This window comes from Podarcis pityusensis, assembly GCF_964106645.2.
Source record: "Podarcis pityusensis genome assembly, chromosome: 10".
NCBI classification, from domain to species: Eukaryota; Metazoa; Chordata; class Lepidosauria; order Squamata; family Lacertidae; genus Podarcis; species Podarcis pityusensis.
The window spans coordinates 39,904,540-39,931,664 of record NC_138035.1 but is presented as its reverse complement, the minus strand read 5'-3'; positions in this window follow the sequence as shown (position 1 = coordinate 39,931,664).

The window sequence follows — 27,125 nt, the reverse complement described above, 5'->3', positions numbered from 1 at the left end:
TGGCCAACCAGTTACCTATGGGATGCTGATGAGCAGGGCATAGGCATATAATAACTTAAGAAGAGTCTGATGGATCAGGCCAATTGCCTACCTGGTTTGCATCCTGTTCTCACTGTGGCCATCCAGATGCTTGTGAGAAACTCAAATACAAGAGTGCTTTGCCCTCCAATGGTTTCCAGCAACTGGCATTCAGAAGCACCACTCTTCCAACCTTGGAGCTAAACAGTGAAGGCAGAACACAATAGCCCTCTCGTGCTATTAACCCACAGCAACAGATATTCAGGAACACAATTGCTTCCATTAATTTAGATATACTGGCTAACACCTAGCAATAGACCTGTTTTCCATGAATTTGTCTAAAGTTTTCTAAGCTTGTGGCCATCACCACCCAATCCCAGAAATCAATGCCACATTGCAGGAAGAATTATTTTCTTTTGTCTGCCCTGAATTGCCTGTCAATCAATTTAACTGGATAACCTTAAGAGTTTGTGTATGTGTGTGTGTGTGTGTGTGTGTGTGTGTGTATGGGGGAGGGAGAGAGAAATCATGTTTCTCTTTCAACATGTTGCTTTGTGAAGCCTGTTGGAATTCCCTAGACTATTCCCACCTTGTTTTAAGTTTTAATTGATAGCAATCTTATCACGGGGGAGGGATCTAAAACATATGAATCATTTATTGAAAAAAATATTATCTGCCAAATCTGCAAAGAAAGCACCTGTGAGATGTATAATTTGTATTGTTTGATGGATCAATTGGCATAGAGCACTCAGAACCTCTGATTGCCACCTAAATCTTATTTTCTGTCTGGCTTCATATATTCACTATTAGTTTGCATGAAATTTTAAATTCACACAGACTAATTACAGCTATAATAGCAATCGTTGTCCTTTTCATCAAGGGATCTTAGATAAGGCCTGACTTTGTGGGAGTACCAATTAAATACAATTAGAACTGGAGCAACCTCCCTTTTGTGTCAAAACACTTGGCAGAATTTATGCTATCTTTGCAAGATGCAAATTTACTACCTTTCCAGATGTCTGATAAATTTCATCTTCCTTATCTGAACTGAGGAATGGAAACTGAGAAGAGCTACTGAAATTCAGACAAATTTAAACCGAATATTGTAATTCCATTACTTCTGCAATCTGATACAAATACTATTATAACACTTTTTGACATCTACCGCAATTATGCCTCAGCTTTCCATAAATGTATGTATTTTTATGATATCTATAAACCTTTCAGTTAACAAAATGGCTGGTGGGTAACCAAAACATATTTAGCATTTTTCAAACATCCAGGATATATAAAAATTCCATAATCAAGGTTTATTTGCACTGAGTGACTGGGGCAACCCAGTCAGATGAGCAGGGCACAAGTAATAAATAAATATGATCATTATTCATTACCTTGTCTGCTTATGGAATTGTAGAACTGAAGTGTTGGAAATTCAACTAAAGCATCCATGGCCATCCAACCTGTGCTTTAAAATCTCCAAAGAAGAAGTCTCCACCACATTCCAAGGGAGTCTGTTACACTGTCTAACAGCTCTTACTGTCAGAAACTTCTTCCTAATGTTTAGTCTGAATCTCCTTTCTTGTAACTTGAAGACATTGATATGGGTCCCATCCCCCAGAGCAAAAGAAAACAAGCTTGCTCCATCCTCCATGTGGCAGCCCTTAGGATATTGGAAGATGGCTATCATATCTCCTTTTTTCCAGCCTAAACATCAACTGTTCTTCATATGGTTTGTTTTCCAGACTCTTGGTCCGTTCTCCTCTGCAACTGCTGCTTGACACTTAGTGGCTATACAGTACTGGAATAAGAAGGCATTCTGGATTGTTTTTATCAGTGCTATTTTTCTATAAAAGAGGCACCAGAACTCACCATGAACACCTCCCCCGTTCTCTTAAAATGGCAATTGCGCCCACCTGAGAGGTGCCGGAGCAGAGTTCCAATGAATTCTGGCTGAAAAAAAGCCCTGGTTTTTATGATAGTTAAAGTACAAACAAGGACAATTAAAAAGGGCCACGATTTAGTCAAAGTTGAAGCACTTTTAACCTAACAGGTTAAACACTTGCTGGAATGAATATGGTTTCAAATTTTCCACTGTATCTGGAATCCATCCTACCATCCCCACTGCAGCTAACATTCAGTCGTGTGTGGTTCCGCTTCCTAAATGTCTTGTGCGAGGGCTAAATCTCAAAAAAAATTCAGGGGGGTGGGTTATCATTATTTATCATTATATTATGCATGTTGTGTTCTTATTTTGTAAACCACCCTGTGATCTTTGGATGAAAGGCAATATATGAATTAAACAAACAAACAAACAACCAAACAGAACTAACTAACTAACTAACTAACTAACTAACTAACTAACTAATTCATTTCTTTCTTTGACATTTGGCGCAACATAACTGTCATAGTGCACTTTAACGTGGGAATCCTATTTAGGGAACCCAGAACAGGTCTGACACACACATTTTATGACTGTTGATTATGCTGCAGATATGAACTATCAAACTCTGACCTAACTGGAATTTCCTTCACTTCAATGGCTTTGTGCCCAAATGAGCAGATTCTAGCTGATGAAAGTGTGAATGACACATACTAGGAAGTTGTCCACCTTAACAAGACAATGCCTTCTCACCAAGAGTTGCTTTTACATCCTGGTTCTGAATATATTTTCTGGAAAGAATACAATATTTCTTCTATATGGATAGGATCCAGTAGTTTGACATCACTGAGCAATGTGACTATGGGCCATGTATTGGTTTCTTACTCTTCCTCATCTAACTATGGGCTGCAATTCAGTGATATGAGAGTGCACATAGTATTGAAGAAGAAGAAAAAGGTTCTATCTCTGGGAAATCCACATAGAGCTGGGAAAAATTCAGGTCCAAAACTTTGGAGAGTTTATTTTAATTAGTGTAGACAGCATTGAGCTCATATATATGACAGTTCCTGCCTTAGGTCTCTAGTCCATCTATCAAATAAGAACCATCTGTTATTAATCATATCTAAGTTCACCCCATCATTCATCTATTATGTTAAGGCACGAGTGCTAAGACTTATTCACTACTGTTGTATCACCCACAATACTTGGCAAAAACCTGAGATTTGAAGAAAGTATGAACAAAGAATATATTGGCAGTGGAACATAAGAGAAAAACCTCCCCACCCCACCCAAAAAAGAAAAAAGAAACAAAAACAGGGCGCTCTTGGAGCAGGACTTAATGGATTGAGCTTTATGTAACAGATTCATCAAAGATAGCATTTTGACCATGTCTAATTTGCAGGAAACTAAGAAAAGTCCCTAAAACAAAATCTGAACTTCTTGGCAAGAATTATAGGGAAAGAGTAAGCAATATTTCTTATACTCCTGACCCGATTCATCTTTGTAGCCACATCAGGCAGTACTTCTGAACTGATGTCACTGTTTGATATAAAGTACATCACATCAGTATTGTCCACTGTGTACCTAAGACAGTCTTTGTCCTTCACTTCCCTTTGTTCTTACAACACGATCCCCTGAAGCAGCTCTCTTTATTCAATGAGATCAAAAGAAGAACACACAGATGGAGATTTAGACTCTAGCTCACCTGAAAAGAGAACAATGCATTGAAAACCCAAACATCCCAGCACTTTTAGAAGTGGCCTATGTCTTGCATTGTGAAAGCTGTATCTCAATTGCTCATGATGTGTCTGGTTTGCGGGGCATTTTGTCTAATTAATGGCTTGTTTCTGAATTGTGACATATAATTGGACACCTGTCTTTTGCAGGAAACTTATAATTATTACATGCTGAGCAAGGAAACAATACAGTTGGGAATTCTTCTGTGTGCTTTATCGACCAGATTTTGTGTTTTCTTTTCAAGTACAGTAGCTTTTATCTCAATTCACACTCTTCTTCCAGATGCCTACAGTCATCTGCTTAAGTGAGATTTACTTTGGGGGAATGGTTCAGGGAAAATGGGTTATACCCCTCCCTGAGTGTTATAGTCTTGATGCAATTTGCCCACCCTTCTGCAGCTGTTTTTAAAAGAAATTTAGAGAAATGCATAGTTTACCATGAATCTTCAACATTTCATCTAGTGTATCCCTTAGACCCATTAGGTGACTATATGATAAACAATCAATATTAATATATTTACCACAGGGAATAGGATTCTATAGACTTCTAGGTATTATTGGATTCCAACTCACATCAGCCCCAGTTTGGATGGCCAATGATCACAGAAGATGGGAGCTGGAGTCCAATAACATCTGAGGGGCCTCAGATTCCCCGGTCCTATTTTACAGCAACACAACAAAGCACTCCTTTTAATCATCACCACCATTGTCATCAACTCTTGAGTATTTTAGATACTCATTCATCATCTTAATGATATAGTTTAAATTTGGTAAATAAAAATGTGAGCAAATATGGCAAAATCCTACAAATAATTTATTCCAAAACAAAACATGGTATCCATAGCTTGAGCCACATAAATGGGAAAGGGCCCAGTGGTATTCCCCTGCCAGCTCATTGTGGGAACAACAGATTCAGTCATGTATCAGTGATGTTTGCCTTCCCCTGTGTTCTCTGCTGCATTTATGAGGCATTAGGCTATCCATTTGAATGAAAGAGAAAGAACATGGGGCAAGAAGCCTTGGGTTTTTGCCATTCTTTTGAAGTCCTAACTTTAGAGATCAAACACCCCCCTTTCTCTCTCTCTCTCTCTCTCTCTCTCTCTCTCACACACACACACACACACACACAGCTTCCTAGATTGGGACTGTAAGGACTGGTTCACAGAGAAGTCCCTTCCCATTGGCTTCTACAGCTGTTGGTGTATCTTCAGATAGATGTTCATAGAATCATAGAACTGTAGAGTTGGAATGGACCCTGAGGATCATCTAGTGTTGTGAAGGTGTCCTGGTTGTAAGTGGTCGGTTGCTCTGCCACCTCCACTGTTTGTTCCCACCAGCCTATATTGTGCTTGCAGCTCAGCTCCTGTGCTCCTGGAATTGCTGGCACTTAATAATTAGTATCCACCCCTACCTTCCTGTGGACCTGCCTCTGTTACGCTCTCTGTTTCTAATGTCAGATCCACCCCATGCTGTGTTGTGTTGGTGTTTCTTTCTGGAGTGTCAGGGTTGAAAAGTTCTTGTACAGGTTTGGTTGGTTGTGAGTAATGCAGCATTTGGAAGGCCCCAGGTGGGTTTTGAGAGACACAGCTTAGACATGGCACAACCACTACTTGTAATCACACACACACACTTGGAACATAAACATACGGCAGTGATGGGAAACTTGTGGCCCTTCATATATTGTTGGATTCCAACTCTCATGAGCTTCAGCCAATGGTCAGTCCAACAACAGCTGAAGGGCCACACGTTTCCCATCACTAACATAGGAATGCCCATTGTGCCTCAAGACAACTGATCCACTTGGCTCAGCATGCTGCTTTCCAACAATGCCACTAGCCAGGTACAGTGGTACCTCAGGTTAAGTACTTAATTCATTCCAGAGGTCCGTACTTAACATGAAATTGTTCTTAACCTGAAGCACCACTTTAGCTAATGGGGCCTCCTGCTGCTGCCGCACCGCCAGAGCATGATTTCTGTTCTCATCCTGAAGCAAAGTTCTTAACCCGAGGTATTATTTCGGGGTTAGCAGAGTCTGTAACCTGAAGCGTAGTAACCTGAAGCGTATGTAACCTGAGGTACCACTGTACTTCAGGCAATCTCACAAGGTGAGAAGATATACTTGAGGTGCAGCATATGCTTTACATGTACCATATCCTAAACTCAATCTTTTGCATCTGCAGTGAAAAATACCTGAGGAGAATAGCCCTGCCTGAAAGCTTGGAGAGACACTTTTAGGACATGAATAATACACAATTAAACCAGTGGATTGGCCCACTCTGTCCTAAAATTAGAAAATAGTGTAAATATCACTCCTAATCCCTATAGTGGTGATATCCACTCTAATCCCCACATTTAGTAGCATTCAGAATTTAAAGAGTTGATAGCCTCTGTGAACTGAAAATTACTACTTAGAGTTGTCTGGGAAGAATTTGTGGAGTTGTAGAGAAAGTTAGGATCAGCTTTGTATATCACAGAAAGTACTTATGTGGATGAGTGATTCTGAAAAAGACACAGAGATAAAAGATGCCAGGTCAGAATGAAGATCTAGCCTTGCACACATTCCTTATATAATTTATATTATGGGCCTGTACTCCACATAATGAGGCAAATGGGGTTGATTCATGTCATGACCTCACACATGACTCGGATTGCGATATTAACAAGGCATGTCAAGGCAGATCAGTTTTCAACCTTCTAAGTATCTCTGCTGCCTCTAGTCAACCCCCCACTCCCTGCCAAAAGTTAAATGCACAGCTTTCCCTCTCTCTTTTTTGGAGAAATGAAAGCAAGCTATGGGAAGGTGAGGGGTGTAAAGAAGAAGTGGGGGAGATGGACCTCTCATTTTGATGGGGGCCTCTAGCTTTTAATCAGAGTGAATTATATCTCCTACACAATGATCTCTAGAAAAGAAGTTGAAGTAAAAAATATTGAGTTTTGGCTGTGCAAGCAGGGCACAAGCCACTGAGTTAGACAAGAGTGGCTTCCTTCCCATTCATTCTTTTGCCAAACAGTTAAAACTATAGCCTCTTTCTTCTTCACATAGGTTACTTTCAGGAAGCAGGACCAGGAATATATATTTCACATAATACAATAGCCCTAAGAAATTTTGGAAGTTTTCTTACCTTCCCTCATGTGCTCAGTTTTCCAACAACATGCCCATCCCCCAAAAGGAAACCTTGAGGGAAAAGTGGCTTCTGTTTTCCTCCCTTCAAATGGTAAAGGCTGCCTTTGTGGGAGATCTCCAAAAATATCTGTATTTCTGTAATATGGCACAATTCATGCCCTCAGATGTAGTGGAGGCTGGTCCATCAGGGTGAATGGGGCACTTCCCTGCTAGTCTTAGCTTGCTGGCAGGCAGGCAGCCCCCCCCACCTATTCTATTACTTACACATTGTCCAGCTGATGACACCAGAATTGTTTGGCTCTGCCTGTCATTGGGTCTGGCTCCACCTACTGTTGGCCTCCCTGATTTCTGGCCTACCAGTCACAATGGGCACAAGCCACCACTGGTCAGAAGAGGTGACCATGACTGTAATTTGCATCCATTTCTGACAGAAAATAAGTTAGCAACTTCTATTCTTTTGTTGTTGTTGTTCCCTTCATGAAAATACTTGGATGAATCCGATTGAAATTTGGTATGCTTAATCCTCTCTGGAGAGGCTCCATTGCTTACAAATTTAATCTACTTATGTGAAAAGGGAAAAAAAGATTCACCATCAATTATTATTATTATCACCATCATCTGAGGCAAAACAGTGCTTCCAACTTAACATTTAGACACCCCCCCACACACCCCAAATTGAATTTTAACAACTCAGAGCACATCTGAAACAGACTGGGCTGCTTCTAATCACTATGAATATGTGGCTTTTAATAATAATAATAATAATAATAATAATAAATTTTATTTATATCCCGCCCTCCCCAGCTGAAGCCGGGCTCAGGGCGGCTAACAACAATAAAACAGTACAGCATAAACAACACTCTAAAATCATTCATTATAAAATTAATTAATTCAAGCCACTGGCAACCATTGGGCCAGAGCTCCACAAAGATTGCCGAGGGAGGGAGTCAGGCTGTGCCCTGGCCAAAGGCCTGGTGGAACAGCTCTGTCTTGCAGGCCCTGCGGAAAGATGTCAAGTCCCGCAGGGCCCTGGTCTCTTGTGACAGAGTGTTCCACCAGATCGGAGCCACAGCCGAAAAAGCCCTGGCTCTAGTTGAGGCCAGCCTAACTTCTCTGGGGCCTGGGACCTTAAAGATGTTTTTATTTGAAGACCGTAAGTTTCCCTGTGGGGCAGAGAGGCGGTCCCGTAGGCTGCTGTACCCTGTTTCTATTGACATGTGGCGTTTGCCCATTTCCCTTGTACAAATCCATCCTTGGAGAAGGACACACTAAAAAGGAAAAGGAGAAATGTAATTCACTCACCTGTCCTTTCATCAAAATTTGCTAAAATGGAGTGAACAATCATTTTTCAATAGCTCCATCATTTCTTTTATCAGGTCAAACTGGTCATCTGAAGCAATTGTACTTTAAATGCAAGCTGTCAGATCATTTACACACTTCATGATTGGTAAGCTACCCAATGACTACCTGGTTAGGTCTGCTCACCTTACAAAGTATATGAGAGTGAGGGATTGTGCTATGCTTTCAACAAAGCTTATGAATCACACTTAAATGAATGGTGATATCTGCATTCACGTGACACTAACCATTTTCATGAAACAAACAGGGAGATAGAACTTCACTGTTGGCACCCATTCTCTTTTCCGTCTTACCTTCTGTGGGAGCAATATGACTCTGACACCTAGGTTGTAAATCTTTATGAAATCTCAGCTAGTTATTTAAGTTTTCCCAGTGACTAATGAATTGCAATATATTAAAAAGAGAAATTTTATGTTTATGGGATGAGTCATGCCGGATCCTGTTGAGAGTTTGCACTAATTTATTCCAGTCACCCCTGAACAACACTACTAAGTTGCTCATAAGCTCCTTTAAAAAGTTTGTTTTGCAGATAGAGTACAACTTTTCTTTTCCTGTTTAAAAGATGAAACCCTGTAATCATTCCTTGCTACACACACTTAAGTTATTCTGCCAGCTACAGAAAACTAGCTTACATATTTTGAAGATGGCTCCTCTAGCTCAGATAGATTTCCAGCCGTTAAAATATGCCCTGATTATGCCAGTAGTCTACCAGCCTAGAACATGGAAATCATGCTGAACTACACCAATTACTCAGCATGTCTAATTCTTTTAAGCCAGGATGAAGGCAGCCACACAGCAATACACCCACTGGTTATTTTACATAAAACCATTTATATTCCCCTGGAAATGGCCCCCAAGATCATTTGGTCACAGTGATAGTTATCCTGAAGATGTGCAGGTAATCCTGCTGACATAAAAAGCACAGTCTTCATTTAAGTTACAGCAAGAAAAGTTTTAATTCTTTCTAATAGTTTTTCCTTTCTTTCACCTGGATAATGTAAGGTTTGGGATTTTCTAATACCCCCCCACACACCATGGTCATGTGTTTAGTTAACAGAACAACATGGAGAAACATCAGGGCTAATGAAGCAATAGATAGACACAGACACAGAGAATATTGGGATAAAAAAATTACTTTGTATCTGACCAGCATATTCAGCTGTCCAAAAAACTTCACATGCATTACTTAGCTGTAATCCTTACAACCACTCTCTAAGGCAGGAGTGGTGAACTTGTGGCCCTCCAGATGTTGTTGGACTAAAAATCACATCATCACAGACTATAGGCCATGCTGGAGGAGGCTGTTGGGAGATGGAATCCAATAATACATTAGAGTTACTCTAATGTAACTCACACTTGCAAGCCCCACTGTCCCCACCCCAATAACTACAAACATGTGACCAAATAGAAACATTGGACAGCTATTTCTTTTGACACACTTACTCATTTTCCCAACCACTATGGTTGAGAACTGGTGTAGCTCAGTGGTGAAGAGTCTGAGTTCTGAATCAGCAAGCCCCTGACTTTCCTAGGTGGCCCTAGGAAAGCCACATTTGCAGTATGGAGGACAGAGTAAGTGTGCCAAAAGAAATAGCTGTCCAATGTTTCTATTTGGTCACATGTTTGTAGTTATTGGGGCGGGGACAGTGGGGCTTGCAAGTGTGATGCAGGAACCACAAATGGTAGTGGTATAGCTTCATTCAATCCAATCTTGTTCTCCCAGATTTAATTAGCCCTGGGTTGGCCATTTTTAGGGATACCTCATAAATTGGAATACGCACACTACTCCTAGGCAATGCACTTATGATCTCCAATGTATAAAGGCACATCTTACTAGAGCTCCTCAAATTCTTAGCACTCTAGTGAAGGCATTTTTCAATTTCCCAGGATGCCTTGCCTTGTTTAGAGGGGAATTTGGATGGCAAACTGTGCCCACTCTACTAGCAAAGTAACCCTTTATTCACTTACCCAGTAAGCCCCATTGAACTCTCAGGCATCTTACTTCCAGAGCTTTTTTTCTAGGAAAAAAAACAACAGTTCTGGTACTCACCCTTTCTCAACACTAATTTAAATACCAGTATTTCTCCTCCTCACCTATTCTTTCCCTCAGTTGGCTTAAAAAGCAAACGCCCTCTTTCTCTCTCCCAGTTCTAAACCTCCTTCTCGTTCCCCAGCCTTGCCACTTCCTTTCTCAACTCCCTCCAGCCCTTTCTCTCCCCAAACATAAGAATGCCAAAGTGTTTCTAAACATCCCCTCACTGCCCCAGATGGCTTGCTGTCTCTGTGCCTTTCACTCTTTATTTCACACACCCTAACCTGCTCTTCCTTCCTCTTCATGATCATTCTTCAGAACGGGGTCATTGGCTTTTGCTAGACGCAGGAAATTAGTGCAGCTGTGGAGTTGAGGCTGACACACACAGGCACTGACACTGACACTGACACACACACACACACACAGAGAGAGAGAAAGACTTTGTGTGCATGATTTGAGGAGTAAAAAGTGCCGGTACTGTGTACCATTGATTACCACCAGAAAAAAAGCACCACTTACTTCTAAGTCACACTAAGGATTGTGCTGTTAGGCCAGATTCAGTATTATTTATTTCTATTCACTTACTTAAAAAGATTTATAAACTGCTTGATGTTTTTAAAAACTCTAAGCAGTGTACAGTGCTCTCTTTTTTAAGCATACTAAAACCAATAAAACAGCAATATAAAATAGATATCGGGAGGCATATAAGGCATCAACGGTCACATGTGTCTGATAGAAAATACTTCTAATTCATTGCAGTGACTTTATATGGTCATGTTTGAAAGCTCTTTCCCTTCACATCACACTGACATTCTCAATGGCAGCATAGCATAGTGCCTTGGGGCAGCTGGTGCTAGCTTTGAGATTATCTGTGCAAAGAGTAGCTTTCAGATATAAATGGCTTTCAAATGTCATAGCCACCATCAAAAAGTGCATCTGTACGGAAGAGGATCCCACCCCACCCCCCAGCTTCTGCAGTAGTCCATACGTCACCAGCAATGTCTAGGCCTAAGCTTTGAACTTTCTTTCATGAGCATCAGGGGAGAAACTCAGTTGAGCTGTCTGTATTGAATAAATTCCTAAAGTAGATGTCAGAAGAGGAAGACATTGTGTGGGTCTCTGTTCTGACATGAGCCAATAATAATAATAATAATAATAATAATAATAATAATAATAAATGCCATTACCGTTCTGCTTAGATCCAGGAGAGAGGGAAGCATCTTCAATCCTCTCACCTCACCTAGACTGTTTTCAAGGGAAGTCCTACAGAGAGTGCATCACAGTAATCTAGATGTGTGGTTGCAACAGCATGCAGCATAATGGCATGGCTATTCAGATACAGGAACAGCCAGAGCCGACACACCAGCCTGAACTAGTAGCTATTCTTTGCCACACAAGCCTAAAGTGTTGGTCTTGGATCCAGGAGTATCCCCAGTCTGAACCTGCTCCTTCAGGGGAGTGCAACTCCAAGAAGAGGCTGTATACCCAATTCTTGGACCTGGAAACCACCAGCTGAAAGTTTAGTTTGGAAGGTCCCTGTGGGGAAAGTCTGAAGGCCAGAAGAAGAAAACAAGCATTTCCCCTTTCTTTGACTGCAGTAACCAAGTTTACTTTACTTTGTTTCAGTTTTGACAGTGTAAATCACTGAAGTTCAGACTCCTGTCAGATTGTCAGCAATCACAAAGCAGCTTCAGAAATGTGCACATAGTTAGTCATTACCTTGTCATTTTCTCACTATGACAAATGTATATAGGTTTGGATAGGCAAATCTGCCATGAGGTTGTACCAATTAATGCCCTGGAAGGAGCTTGAATTGTTTCACACAAAACTAATCACAGTTATTATGTGGTAAGTTAGGATTTCTGAAAACATGAAGTCACCATGTGCCAATAGTTTGCAACTGATCAAAAGGAATATATAAAATTCAAAGCAATTTTTCAAGCTGAATATATGAAAGGTTGCAGGTAGCAGAGGACTTATGTTGCTTAGATCATTCAGAATTAATGCAAACATATATTTAGCTTAACTCTCTCTGACAAGATTAGGTTAACTCTCTCTGGCAAATTAGGAATGGGCTCACCTAAAACAAGTGAATCTTAATTAAGCCCAAATTAAGTTGTTTTACACACAGGCCAATTCAAAATCAAAGGTCTCATCGAGCTCCCAAAGATGTCATCAGGAATATGAAATCCTCATTCCAACTTCCTCATGCCAATACACCCCTTCCAAGCTCATCATTCTGTTGCTCCCTTTCCTTTGTTTAAAAGTTACCTGATAGCAGCAAGGGATTGGGAGAGAAATTCGAACCTACTTAATTTGCACTTTCTGAAACAATATACAAACTGAAACAGAACCTTTGATATTTGTACTTCTCCAAAATTTGTAATGCAATTCTCCAGCCAGGTAATGTGTACCAAAATGCACATACTGTGGTAAAGGTTGCATATGAGTGCTGACATAATGAAAACAGAATGCACAAATGCATGATATTATGGGAAATAGTATGTCCTGAACTCTTGGCCTACCTGGCAGCAAGTCAGTATGTCAAGTTCCCAGTCCAGGGCCAATCCACAAGCCCAAAGTCCAAACTGAAGCACAGTCCCACAGAGATCCTGCAACATCCAAGCTAAGGACCATCAACATGAACAGTTGAGTAGACAAAGCACTTCTGCTCTGCTGCCCTTTGGTACTTTGCATGCTGATTGCAGCATCTGGGCTTGATGAGACATGAGACCATCACCTGTCTCAAGCCTACTTCAGCTGAGGAACCACACAACTCTTCCCAGAGCTAGCAACCTCACCTGGCCAGCTAGTGAGCTGGGCTGTGGGCCCTTGTCTGCTTCAGCCTTGTGGAGTGCCCCTCCCACTGCTCCCTATGCCTCAGAGCCTGCTGTGTTCTATGAGACAGGGTCCCCTCTGGCTCTGGGGATGGGTCCTGCTGCTCTGGTTCCTGTGCATGGACCTCCATCCCCTCGTCATCCTCCATCACAAACAAGATATGAAATGGAATCCTTCAAACAGAGGATTGACCTCAGTAAAGCAGAATAATGAGGGTTGCAGCAGCAGCCTTGGTTAATTTCTAGAACACTTGAGTAAGTTCTTGGCATCTGTAAGGACCCAGAATACCTAGCTGCTTCATGGCCTAATGAAAGCTAAAAGTGCAGCCCTGATCACTCTTGGCAGGTATGCTTTAGTAGAAAAGGTCTGCTGAAAGTGCAATATCAGTCAACCATAATCTTCAGAGACATGTGGTCTCAGCTTGTAATTAGATTGCTAGTTTCAATTCCCAGTTCCAAACTTTAACTGCATTACTATATGTGACAACTGCATCAACAGACTTCACCTGTATTGCTATCGGTGATACCTGTACCAGCAAAGATTTCAGTATATCATTCCAGAGATTAAACAGGGAATGAACGGTTGTCTGAAACCAACAGAGAGGTACTTAAAGAGCAGCGATGGGCAACATGAGACCTCCAGATGTTGTTGGATAGTTCTCTTACTATTGGCCAAGCTGGCTTGGGTCGATGGGAATTGGAGCCCAGCAACATCTGACGGCCACTGGTTCCCAAAACTGTTACCACAGAAATACATTTGTGCTATAAAACCTTAGTCATAAAGTAGCAGTTATATTGGGCATGCCCAAGCTATAGCTAAGGTGTGTTTCTTCCCTTTCCATTATAAAAAATTCCCAATTTACCGGTATATGCAGAAACTTTCAAGCTGAAACTTGATGGACAGATTAAGTACCAGAGACAAGTTTAGTATCTGAAAAATCTGAGTGACATGAAGATATATGGCCAGAGATTCAGGCAATGATTGAAGGAAGTTTACATCTAACTGAAGGTTTTTAAATTATGCCAATAAAGCATGTAAAGGAACAGGAGCATGTTCAGAGGCATTTCTGTGATGAAACCTTGTGTGTGCTTTGGAATCACAATAGTACCATGTCTTTTTGTGTGTGATGCACAAAAAGCTTAACAAATAATATATATTAATATTGGTATTGGCATGAGTTAGTTATTTGTTCAAAATGAAATGTTCGATTAAATTAGTTAATATTAACCAAATGGAGTAGATAATATGAAATCTCTATCTTACCAATCAAAAGATGATTTACTAAAAAATGCTACAACCTGGAAGTAAGCTCCACTGGATTCAGTAGGACTTACACCTGAGTAGACATTATATGCTTTCTTAGAATGAAGAAAAAATACTGTCATCCTGGCTATTTAGTGAGGTAACCCACACATTATTTCATGTTGAACAGTAAAGCACTCATGGATTGCTGTGCTCGTTCAGCATGAACAGTGCCCCACATGTTTATAACAAACTGCATTTGAAATAAAGCCTTGATTCTGTTAATGATTCTGTCATCTTTAACCACACCTTTAAACTCATCCTCATGTACCATGAAGAATGTATTGCTGATATTGCTGAGACTAGAACACATGATTAATAATAGATGCTTAAGGCTATTTTGACTGTGAGTCCTGGAAGACCTGCTCCCTGCTTTGCAGGCTTTTCCCTACCTGACCTGGGAGGGTAGGGCCCTCCAGCTAAAAAAGCAGGGGTTGCTGAACAGGCTGTTGGGTTGGAGTGTTTTGTTGGGGGAGGGGTTGTTGCTGTTGGTTTTTCCTATCTTTATTAAAGATCTTATTGTGATTTATGTGGAAATTGTTCAGTTTGGTTGTGTATTTTTGATGTTTTATTTATTGTTCATGACTACTTTTATTAGGTTGTAGTTATGTATTTTATTCATGTTGTAAGCCGCCTTGAGCATGGTTTGAGCTGTGGGAAGTCAGCTTACAAATAAAATTATGTCTGTATCTCTGTTAAGTGTTTTGCTGCTAGGGGGTTCTGGATGTGCTTAAAGGAGTTTTCCTGATCTTTATAACAGACTATACATTATCTTGTACTTGGGCCCTATAATAATTTATGATTACAAAGCACAAATGCACAGAAATAAAGAAGATTTAACATCAGATGAAAGGGGGTGGGGGTCGACAAAAAGTTGCTTGAAGGTATATAGGTTTGTCTCAGAGTCTGAAAACTTACTGAGTTAAGATGTTATCATAAAACACCTTTTAGTGAATAAACAAAAGTAATCCCTTTGAGTTGGATCCAATTTTTATTCATTTTATGCCCTATTAATGATCAGCTAACTAATGTAATGCTTCAGTTTGAGAAACATGATATACTGATGCACTATAAATTTAAAATCCCCTACTAGAGGTGCTTATGATAAAGCCCCTATTATTGTAATTCACTGTAATGCAGAGATGACATCTGATTACTTCAATAAAGAATGGGCTCTTTTGTTCAGTTTACACTCCGGCTTTGAAATCGCTTGGAAGAAAAGAGGGGAATAATGTCACACTGGAGGGCTCATGAACGCGAGTTTGATTTTCATTCATGAATATGGGACCCTGGGCTATTTTCTATTGAACTCCTAACTTTTATATCAAAGTTCCATTTCCATGTAATTTAGCAACAGATAGGGTTACGATCTTGGGTGTTCTGTGCAGCTACCAAGTAGTTCAAAGGATACGGCTCTCTGAGACTCAAAGGGTTGGATCCAAAGGGGATTTCTGTATCGTCGTTTCACCACTTTACACATTGTGCTGCATCAAGTGATATGTGCGCAAAAAGTGGCCCAGAATTGAGATCAGTTTCTCTGCTTGCACTTCCACGGGTGGAAAAATCAACACTGCTATTGAACTTGCCTATTGCCACATTGTATAAACCCTTGCATAAGCTGTTGCAAAACAGGACTACTGCTTGTTTTACTCCCTAGGCACGAACTGAGCACAGCAACTGTTTTACCACTTCTTCCTTATCCTCACATAGTGTACCATGAAGGCAGCATGTTCCAGCTAGATGCAAATAGTGCTACAAGAATGATCTTTGTGCTCATAAATTTTTCTGGAAAGCCTGGGAAGCTGGCCCTGTTGTATGTGATCCTGAGTATCATTGCAATAAAAGTTCTCATAGCTTCTCAATTGGTAGTTTCTGCATAGCAGAACACCCCCCCCTCTGTCTAAATTTAGTTTGCAGTTTTAAAACTATATGAGACAATAATAAAACTATACGAGGCAATAATAAACTGACTGCTTCCCACAAATTAAAGGATGAGCAGGATGCATGTGTGCTAAAGGTGTATGTATGGGCATCAGGTATCTTGCAGGTTTTCAAGGGGATGACTCTATACACTTTAACGATGTACTCTTATTCTTGTCTAAAGTGTATAGAGTCATCCCCTTGAAAACCAGCAAGATACCTGATGTCCATACATACGCCTTTAGCACACATACATCCTGCTCATCCTATAGTTTAACTAAACTATAGAATTCACCAGCACAGAATGTGGTGATAGCTACTAGATCACTTAGGTCATGACTACTTAGGTCACTTGAAAAGGATCTGCCACTGGCCACTTGTCATGGCAGCTGCGTTCAACCTTTGTAAACCAGTTAATGGGGGACAACCATAAGAGAGGACTATTGTATTCATGGCCTGCTTGTGATATACCCAGAGGCATCTGGCTGGCCACTGGATGCTGCACTAGGGTAAGCCTTTAGTAGGATGCATAAGGAACCTTATTATGTTCTAACGCCATAACCTGAGTTATTTTGCTTGCTGTCTTTTCTGAAACACTTTTCCAGTTCAATTCTACCTCCAACTATATGGCTGTTTTGTAAAGCATTTGTAAAGTTTATCATTATTTATATAACTTGAGTACATTTCTAACTAAAATATTAAAAAAATAATAATTCATACATTTGAAGTCAATATGTGATTTTAGAAATAATATTTTTAAAGATAAGGTTTTTGCTCTGTAGTATGTCCTGCAGTGTAAATATAAAGGAGACACAGATATCACAACAGCTACTTTTGGAAACAGAATCAAAGACCCTCAGAGTCTGTAGGTATCTCAAAAGCCATCTAGTCTAAAGCCCTGCCAATGCAGAAATCTAGTCTTTGTTGAAGGCAGGTTGTGTGAACCAGTGACTAGTGCATTTGGTGCCACCTCCGTTGTCATGGACTTGATCAAGGTGTAATCTTTTGACTCATCCAGCAATTAAAAGCTACATGGATGATCAAATGGGGAATGGAAAATGTTATTGGTCAAAATGTGGTTCTGGTAAAGTTAATGTCTTATGGAATATTCAGATTTATTGGGCAGTGTGAGGTTGGCATCACACTCATACAAATAAAAGGAAAGGGGAATATTGGTGGTAGATTGAAGCCAGGTTCCACCTTCCCTGGGCAGAAAGGCTCTTTCCACCATACAAAGCTTTGGATCCAGCAGATTGGGGGAGGGAATGTTTTTCAATCCCCCCCATGCTTTGTAGACCCCAGTGCTATCTCCCACATTGTTTTGGAAGCCCGCAACCCTGAGAGCAGGAGCAAAGTCTGGATCCAACCATCACTACACCATTCAGGATACAGGTTTATGTAACAGCAGCACTGAAAATGGGAGAAAGGATTTATTATCAAATTGCTTCCAAGAAGTATGGCAAATAGCATAATCGACTTGTTTGTTCATTTTTCAAACCAGTCCACATGTCTATATATGCTTAAAAACAGAGACTAATCTCATGTACTTTTCATTAGCCTCATGCTAAATTAACATCATCTTGTTTGTTGAAATGCCCTAGGCGGTCATTTAATCCAAAATAGGTTCTAAGCCAAAACACCACTAGATAGCATCAGAATGGAAGAGCTCTGGCGGTTAATAGCATGGCCTTCAGTGGCAGGGCAGGAGCTGCCACTATGAGTGAATCAGCAGCAACTATCTGTAATACAATATTCATGCCTAAAAAGCACAGAAATGAAATAGAAGCCTTCCATCTGCTGTTGTGTTCAATGCATCTGGTCCATGACCAACATAGCACAACACATGCATGCAGTTATTTGTGACAAAGGAGAGCAGAGGGAATTTCCTGGTCTGAATATTTTAGTATCTAACAAAAACACAACAAGGCTGTTTAAATGAATACAGGAAGGTTTCTGGTGTGTTTGTATGCACCTTCCCTCTCAAATACCAGTAGTTTATTCATGCTAAATTCCAACTGTGATGTATTCATCTTGTGTTTTCTTCACATTGACAGCTCAGTTTGGATCACCTATTCCTGATCTGTGTCAATATAGCTATAGAAACTGGAAAGCTGTTTGTTTGTTCATTTTTAAAACCAGTCCACATTTCTGTTTACATTTTGACACCTCTTCATAGAATCATATAACTGTGGAGTTGGAAGGAAACCAAGGGTCATCTAGTCCAGCCCTCTGCAATTCAAGAATGTTTTTGGCCAATGTGGGGCTTGAACCCCTGGCCCAGAGATTATTCTACTGATTGAGTTATCCCACAGGCTCTTAAGAAATCTTAACCACATAGGTCAACTGGACTTTTTATATATTGTTTGAAAGGGACTAATGTATTTGAAACATGTAGGAAATGCAAGCATGGCTGCCAGTGTGGTGTAGTGGTTAAGAGTGGTAGACTCGTAATCTGGTGAACCAGGTTCGCGTCTCTGCTCCTCCACATGCAGCTGCTGGGTGACCTTGGGCTAGTCACACTTCTCTGAAGTATCTCAGCCCCACTCACCCCACAGAGTGTTTGTTGTGGGGGAGGAAGGGAAAGGAGAATGTTAGCCGCTTTGAGACTCCTTTGGGTAGTGATAAAGCAGGATATCAAATCCAAACTCCTCCTCCTCCTCCTCCTCCTCCTCCTCCTCCTCCTCTTCTTCTTCTTCTTGATAGGCCAAGGTACGTGGGTGCACGTTGCTTGCATGTTTGCCAAACCTTCAAACATGACAATACAGACACAAAAACAGAGACGTGTCTGACTTGCAAGGCTAACATGGAGCCTACCTTTTGTGCAACATGAGAAGCAGTCCTTGCCTTGTATTTCTGGTCTTACATGTTTCCTAGTCATCTGGGTTAGTGCCTACCTACATTTGCAGTTTGGCATACGGCTCAAGGATATCTCTGTTTTTATCAACGGTGGTACTTGGTCATTAAAACTTACAGAATCCTGGGGGCAAAACTGGAGATTAGAAAACAAAGCTTCTTAGCAGAGATTTAAGGCAACAAAGACTTATAGCAAATGAGATTAGTTCTGCATTAACAATCTTGTCTGAACCTTTAAAAGTTCCACTGCTGATGCTGAGGCAGTCATTTCAGGCAAGAAATTCCTTGGTTCTTTTTATCGGTGAGGGAGCAAAAACCTTTCACGTGGGATGACATCTTAGCTCTACTAAACCCAACAGTGCAAAAATTTCCACTGGAATGTCAACTCTGAATATCCTGGTGGAATTATAGCCTATGAACTTCCACCTCTGAGCTACAATTGCATCTCCATAAAAACTAACGAAGACCAGCCTCTAAACAAGTCGTGCCAACTTTCATGGCACAATTTTGTCTTTTTACTACCAACATCAGCCTAGATGCCCCTCTACATGTTTTGGACTACAAGTCCCATCAGCCCCAGCCAACATGGAAGTGATCTGTAGTTCAAAACTTCTGGGGGGTGCACCAGGTTGGATGAGGCTGATCTAGGTTTTTTATAGCATGGAGGGAGCAGTTCAAAAGTTTAGTACCCTTGATTCCTTCTGTACAAACCTTTTAACAAGGACAAAAAATGTGCTACTAAATATGTGAACCACTTCATACACATAAGCATACACAGAGAGATATTGGGGGGGGGGGGGAGAGACTCTTTTAATGATTGGGATCCCACATTAGAAAAAAGCATATCAAACCACTACAATTCCAACTTTTTGACTTTTCATTTCAGACTCCAAAAGCAAAGTTGGCATCAAGGATAAGCATATAGTTGGGCATCGGCCAAAGGCCAAGACTCCAGCAAGGGGCACACTAACAACAGCACCCTCAGCTGCTGCAGTCCAGCTCACTGAGGGAAGAGGCCCCAGGAGGTTTCCAAAACCTGGAGATGACATTGCCAAAAGGAGAACTCAGTGACCAACATAGCAGATGAGGCCACTGAAAATGGTCCTAGCTCCAGAACTGTGAAGTTTCATCAAATGGAATGAAGCAGTGTTGTCTCACAATGGTCAAATTACTAAATAAGATAAGGAGAGCTTGTAGGATATGACCAATATCCCATCTAGTCTAGCAGTCCTGGTCTCTTGCTCTTCTACTTTTAAGGCTAACTGGGTTCTGGGAGATGGAGGGTCTGAAATGCTTTCTAATGACACCATGTCAGCCAGCTGCCACTCCAGTTCTGCTTCCTCTCCCTCCTCTCCCATTATTTCCCAACTTTCTCTCTCATCTGCCTTTGAGCTGAGACTTCTCCCAAACCACTGTTGTAAATCTATACTGTCTTCCTCTTCCTCCTCCCTGGAAGGGTCAGGATGGGGAGGTGATCTTCACCATTCCTCCTCTGACAATATCCCTGACAATATGGGAAGCCCACAAGCAAGACCTGAGGCATCAAGGTCCTATGCAGTGTTTAGGGATGGTGTCTGATAAACAACAAAGCCTGCACAGTTCAGACACAGAGACTGAGAAGCTACTTTGTGATCCTTCCCCTGCCGCCACCAACGGACCATCTGCTTTTGCATGCACTTCTCTCCCACATACAGCCATTGTGTGCCATATGCACAGTTCAATATTTGATTAAGAGCAAAATAAAAGCTTGTCATAGACCTAATTAGATATACATGCAACCAGATGATTGCTGTTATTAAGCAAAGCTGTCTTTAAAGGCTCTGGCTTAAACACCCAGCTCAATAAAAATCATACTTTTTCAAGTGTGCCCTGCAATTGCATTGTAAAATTTTTGAAAAGCATGCTAAGAAAAGCCTTTTAAAGCTCTTTGTTACTTTCTGTAGCAGGTTATAAATAATTTCCTGCAGAGCCAGGTTAGGTAAGGGTAGTTTAGACTTAGCTTTAAAAATTTAAATGAACCCTTGAACATATTTAATGTTCAAAAGGTGCCCATGTTGCTCTATAACAGTGTACATTTTTGTGCAGTGAATTTCCCCCCCATAATTTTCCAAGAAAAAATGCATAGCAGTGTAAATGTTGGCAAAATGGAATAAAGTGCTGTGTGACTGCAGCTGAGGTTCCAACTAGTTCACAGTTAAGTAAGGAGAAAGTTTCTATTGCATACCAGGCATGTCTCTTAAAGAGGTGGGCTGCATATAGAACACCCCCTCCCTCTCTTTGGCTTAACAATGAACAGCTAAACTTCTGGGTCAAAACATATTTCTGAGGTTTAGGGTCAGAGGCCCGAGCAAATGAATTTGGGGTAATATTGGAGGTTAGCCACCCAGGGTGTGTAGGGTTGTAACCTTAAATTCTCACCCCTGCAGAGTTTTGCTTTTGATAAAGAGACATCAGAGTTCAGTGTTACTTTCTGATATGAAGTATTTAACTGAGTGGTGAGGCAAATTTATTATTATTTTTAGAAATGTTCGTAGACCACTCTATTGCGAAACTCTCCAAGCTGTGCACAGCATAAAATTATAAATAAAACAGCTGAAATCCACATGACCATTTAACCCCCCCCTCCCCAAATATACCGTATTTACTCAAATCTGCTGCTCACCTATTCTGGCCAATTTACGTTGCAAAAGTTAAGGTGTGCATTAAATTTGATGGCACATTTACATTCCCCAGCACATACTTTTTTTTTTATTTCAAGGTTCTGAAAATTGAGGTGCACATTAGATTTGATGGCACATTAGACTCGTGTAAATATTTCTCATAAAACAATTATGAATACAACACAAATAAGCTCATTAAAACTTAGAAACATACAATATAGATATATATATATATATAAACCTGGATAGGTTTGCACAAGCATAAGGACATTTTAATGTAGTTATCCTTCATATTCTGACTTCAGGAGCAGAGTTGAGCCATGAAAATAGATTACAAGTCTAAACCCTGACATGACCCGGCACAAATTAAGTCCCAGCTGTTACTCATACAAAAAGCCCCTTAGGCATCTCTGCTTCAAGACTCTATAACAGAAGATGAGAAGGAGCAGTGCTGGAAGACATGGCCCCATTTGATTACTGTCTTTGCACCCTCCCTCTTTATAAATGCACTACAAGCAGTAATAAAACCAGTTTAGCTTTGGGTGTCCCCTTTTCCATCCCCCAAAGCACTTCAGCACACCCATCTCAATTATTACCTGTCGGGAAGATGTGAGAGAAGACAGTGGGCCAATTTCTGACAGCGAGGAAGTGAGATTGCAAAATACAGAATGCTCACCATTACAAATCTGTTAGTATATTAAGAGCAGGGGGGACGGGGGATGACACAATGAATGGGAATGACTCAGGGAAAGCTCTGGAAGAGCTACATCAGCTTATGGTTGCCATATGTCTGGGGTTCCCCAGACATGTCCTCTTTTCAATGGCCAACATCTCCATCTGGGTTGTTGTTTTTTTACAATTTACAAGAGATGTCTGTGGGTTTTTTTTTTTTTTTTTGTATATATGGCTGGCTCAACTGGGGATCAGGAGCCTTTCTGATCCCCAGTTGAGCCAGCCATATATGTGTGTGTGTGTGTGTGTGTGTGTGTGTGTCCCCTCTTTTTTGCTCTTCCAATTATGGCAACCTTACATTAGTTGGACCTTTGTGTGCCATCAACCCTCCATAAATGGGTGGAGTTATTCCTTGGTGTAGAATAGGAAGACCAGGTGTAGAGGAAGGAGAGGAACATGAAGAGGAAGAGAGGGAAGAAGAAGAATGCAGGGAGCATGCATGCCTAATGGCAAAGAATGATGGGAGTTGTACTTCGGCAATATCTGGAGGTCCAAAGTCCTATACACTTTATATAACCTTTACCACTATGTCATATTTGCAATGAAAATGCCCCCCTGGAAACTATTTATCATGAGGTGAGAGGAGGGAACCAGATATTTGCACCCACAGTAGCTTCTGGTGTTGCAAACAATAGGAAGGTATTATTCGGCCTGTGTGTGTGCATTTAACATAATGGGTAGTTATCTTTCTTACAATTATACCTCCTACCTACCTCTTACCCTCACCTCTCCTATATCTAGTTGAAAAGCTAAGACCCAATTCCATATATCATAAAATGGTTACATCTAGCATTTCAATGGCACCTGAATATACCCATTCCATTAACTGCAACATTATTCATTATATCCCTCCCAACCCTTTCCCTCTAAGTCACTGGGTTCTCTCTTGCCAGGTAAAATAACTGCATTTATATAATGTAGCAATTTAAAATATATGGTCTTTTAGGCAGTGATTCAGAAGTATGTGATTCAGATAATATCTCATTTTCTGCCATTTGGTTGATGATTTCAATGCGGTAGTTGCCTAATGAAGTCCACTCCGAGGTGAATGACTGCAAATGTGAATCCACTGCTTAATCTTTCTCCCCTTTTCATAGTAAAGAAAGCTTTCTAATATGCAATATAAGTGGTCTTTAAATGCTTGGTTGAGGCAAGATAGTCTCTAGTACCAGCAACAAATCTTCAGCACAGAATTAGTATAGATCAGGAATTGGGAACTTTGTGGCCCTTCAGATGTTTTTGGACTTTTGACTCCCATCAATCCTAGTCATTATAACTTAGAGTCGGGGATAATGGCAGTTGTGGTCCATCAACATCTGGAAGGCTGCAGGTTCTCCAGCCTTTTTATAGAAAGTTACAAGTACAGGTGAAAGCAAGTTTCCCACTATTCACATTATACAGGTGTATAAAGGTCAGGCCAGTGTAGTTTTTCAGAGATGCATAGCAGAAGGAAAGTCATTGCTGGTCTTTATGTAGACAATTGTTTTCTAGGTCTTGTTCCAGTTTTTCCAAGGTTTTGCAATGTCATTAAAAACTTCGACATTAAAAATGTTTGTGTGTATGCAGCAGGAACAACTGATACCACCTTCAAGCCAAAAGCAATTGCATGAGGGATCCAGTTTTGATTGGAGTAGTGGTTCTTCAGAGTTGCAGTTAACCTTTCCCACCTACCTAAAGTGCAAAGTTCTTAACTGCCCAAAAAGAGGAATACATACCATTTCAGATTTGGAACCTGCTGAAGCTTCCTCCAGTTTGTCCCCATAACCTCAGTATAGGTCTTCTTGTCTTTACCAGCCAGCTAGTCGGCAACTCAACACAAGCTTTGCTGGAGAACCAGTTACCATTTTCCATTGATATAGACAAGAAAACAGCCCGGCCCTCTGCTTTGGGCTAAAGACTTATTGCACTCAGAAGTCATTTGTTATCCTAATACTTTTCTAGTTGTTTCCCATTGAGAGCCATATTTCCTCAAGAAATATACATTTTATTTTTGTGTGTGTTTGCCAATAACTGCACTGCAATATCCAGAAAACTGTAAAACCTGAGGGGTATCTATCGGCTAATTAAGTTCATAATGAACAAGGGGTTCCACTTCTCCCAAACACAAGGCTAGAACTAATCCTCATAAGATGTATCATAATACTTATATTTAAATTTAATATGGTCCAAAGGCACATGGGGCCACCATCTTGCTGATGCTAAGCAGGTCTGGCTTTAGTCCGAATGCGTGATCATCTGGGAGCCCTATGTCTACCACCTTGGGTTCAATGATGGAATAAAGGCAGAATATAAATGAATAAAACCATGATAATGTCAAATATTTATTATTATTATTATTATTATTATTATTATTATTATTATTATTATTATTTTGATGTCCAGGGTGGCAAATTGTCCTTCTGGTATACTTGTGGAAAATAGAACTACTTTTTAAGTAGCTGAAAATGTCTGTTGATCTTTGTGAAGTGTTCTCTCTGTGTGGAAATGCACACTCAATACTCTGACAAAAGTAAAGACATGCAAGATTTCTGGCAGAATGCCTATTAAAATTGTTGGCCCTGGAGCTATTGACACAAAAGGACTCCCCCCCCCCCCCCGGAACTACCCAGCACAATGATCAAACAAAAGGGAAAAGTCATGAAGCTACAAATATTTGTTAAACAAGACATATGTTAATTAAAAGAAGCTACAACCTTGGATTAGAAATTGTTTCTCCAGGGAGTTTTATTATCCATGAGGAAGAACAGTGTTGCAACTCCTGGGATTCTCAAATTAGCAAAACTACAATCTGTTTTTGTTAGGAAAATTTCCCATGGGATTCTAGATTTTCCACCCTCCACTCCTTCCTTTCCCCTAGCTACTCAAGTGTCATGAAAAATCAGAATAAACCTCATCAGGAAAAAAAATACAGCAGCCAAACACTGTAGGAAGTAGAAAAGGTTGATGGATCATTGCATGGAAGCTCAGATAAGCATTCCAAGCTCCCTTCATTGCACAAAGGGGAGCTCATGCAATCAAGAAGTAGTGGGGAAGCACAGCTGGCCTGGTAAGGTCTCACAGCTTCCCGTGGACAACCACACATCAGGGGTCGAAGTCCCAGGGCACCTTATGTGTGTTGACTTTTCCCTAACAGATGCCCACACCTAATGCATGAACATCTGGACATGGCCAGGGGAAACCATGTAATCTCAGGGGAAAGCCTCACCAATTCTTGATCATGTGAGTGAGTAATGTGTGAAAGGGACATCACTTACACCAGATTAAATAATAATAATAATAATAATAATAATAATAATAATAATAATAATAAATTTTATTTATACCCCGCCCTCCCCAGCCAAGACCGGGCTCAGGGCGGCTAACACCAAACATAAAAACATTTGATTAGAATACAGCTTAAAAAACAAAATTAAAATACAACGTTAAAACATTAATATGCAGCCTCATTTCAGTGGAACTCAATCAAAAACTTTTTGGGGGATAAAAATGACAAGTCTTCACCAAGGCTAACTATCCAGACTGGTCCTAGTTGGGGCCGGAAAAAAGCCAGGGAAGTCCCCAAATAGGAGTCCCAACATAGAAGGAGAAATGAAAAATGAAAGAGGGGGAGGGAATCAAATTGATTCCAAGCCAAAGGTCAGGCGGAACAACTCTTAACGAGAAGAGAGTACTCGGTGATAAAACTGCAAGCAGTTTCATGCAAATGAGGTTTGAAAAAGTCCTTTGTGGGTGCCACATGAGGGAGGGCACCTCTTCCGTATATTATCCTTATTCCATATGCAGCCCTCCATGACTTTGCAACAAAGGTTTTGGGAAGTCTCCCCTACTTGTAGACGCTCCTTGTGTGATTTTAAATCCTGCTTGCACGGGTTTCTAAATTGCAAAATGAGCCCTCATGAATAGAAAAGGCTCCTTGCTGAAGACCATCCTGCAGAGCTCCACGTGAAATCAAGACAGCATGCCAGAGAGGGTGAGGGACTTGACACTGCACAATTGCAAGTTTGTTATTCTCAGAAGTGTAGCGAACACCTCAATCTACTATATATTTTGTAAAGCTGTTGGTTTCCTATGCATTTGGATACCTTTTAAGATATTGTAACCAAATGTTGCATGATGGTTCCTGAATCTAGGAGCAGTTTTTCATCTGTGTTTGAATGCAGTTGGATCCAATTTTGACTCAAGATGGTAGACCGAACCTTCCAAAAGGGCACTGATTTTAACCACTGGTCTCAAAACCACACCCAAACCGCTTTGTTTCTTTCTTTCTTACATCTCCTGATCAATGCAGTGAATGAGACTGCTAGCAGGGGTATAAATAAACAGTAAAAAAAATGAAGACATACCCTGCACTTGCCACTGCATGCTGCTGCTATGACGTTCTTGGTGGTTTGATTAGCTCAATCCCATAAATGGCTTACCTTGCCACTTGTAATATTTCCAGCTGCATAAAGGATTCCTGGCAGTCTTCTTTTTATAATTTTTAAAATTAATTTTCTCAATAAACAATCATTACATTAAAAATGAAAAATAAAATAAAAAACACACAAAATAAAACAATTAAACCATCTATATTCACTCTTAATTTTAATCCATGTTTCGGGATTCCTCAAATCTCTTGATTTCCCTCCCCTCCCTCCCCTGGTTCCTTTGTATTATGTTCATTTATGCATGC